Source organism: Nannospalax galili, unplaced genomic scaffold (genome assembly GCF_000622305.1).
Source record: "Nannospalax galili isolate Female #2095 unplaced genomic scaffold, S.galili_v1.0 scaffold5176, whole genome shotgun sequence".
In the NCBI taxonomy this organism is placed as follows: Eukaryota; Metazoa; Chordata; class Mammalia; order Rodentia; family Spalacidae; genus Nannospalax; species Nannospalax galili.
The window spans coordinates 7,866-8,243 of record NW_008337667.1 but is presented as its reverse complement, the minus strand read 5'-3'; positions in this window follow the sequence as shown (position 1 = coordinate 8,243).

Below are 378 nucleotides of genomic sequence, written 5' to 3'. Positions count from 1 at the left end.
AGGTGTTGATATTCTGTTCTCCATTTCATTCATTCTATAGGAGAGGCTTTCCCCTTTTGTTTCAAGTTGACTTATGGAGTTTTGCACTTCCTTCTTCATTTCTGCCTGAGTTTCTTCAATATTTCTATCTCTTTTGTGAATTCATTCAGGAGTTTATCCCTATCTTCTCTTAGCTCTTTGATTTGTTTGTTCATGTGTTCTTTAAATTTGTTGAATTTCTTGATCTATTTCAGGATTGTTCTTTTAAGTTCAGTGTCCTGGGTTATCTATAGGGGGTTCTCCTTGTAGAACTTCTACCGGATTGGTGGGCTGTGGTGGGGACATAGTTTTTTGGCTTTCCATTTTATTATTCTTTTGTTGTGGTTTTGGCATGTGAAT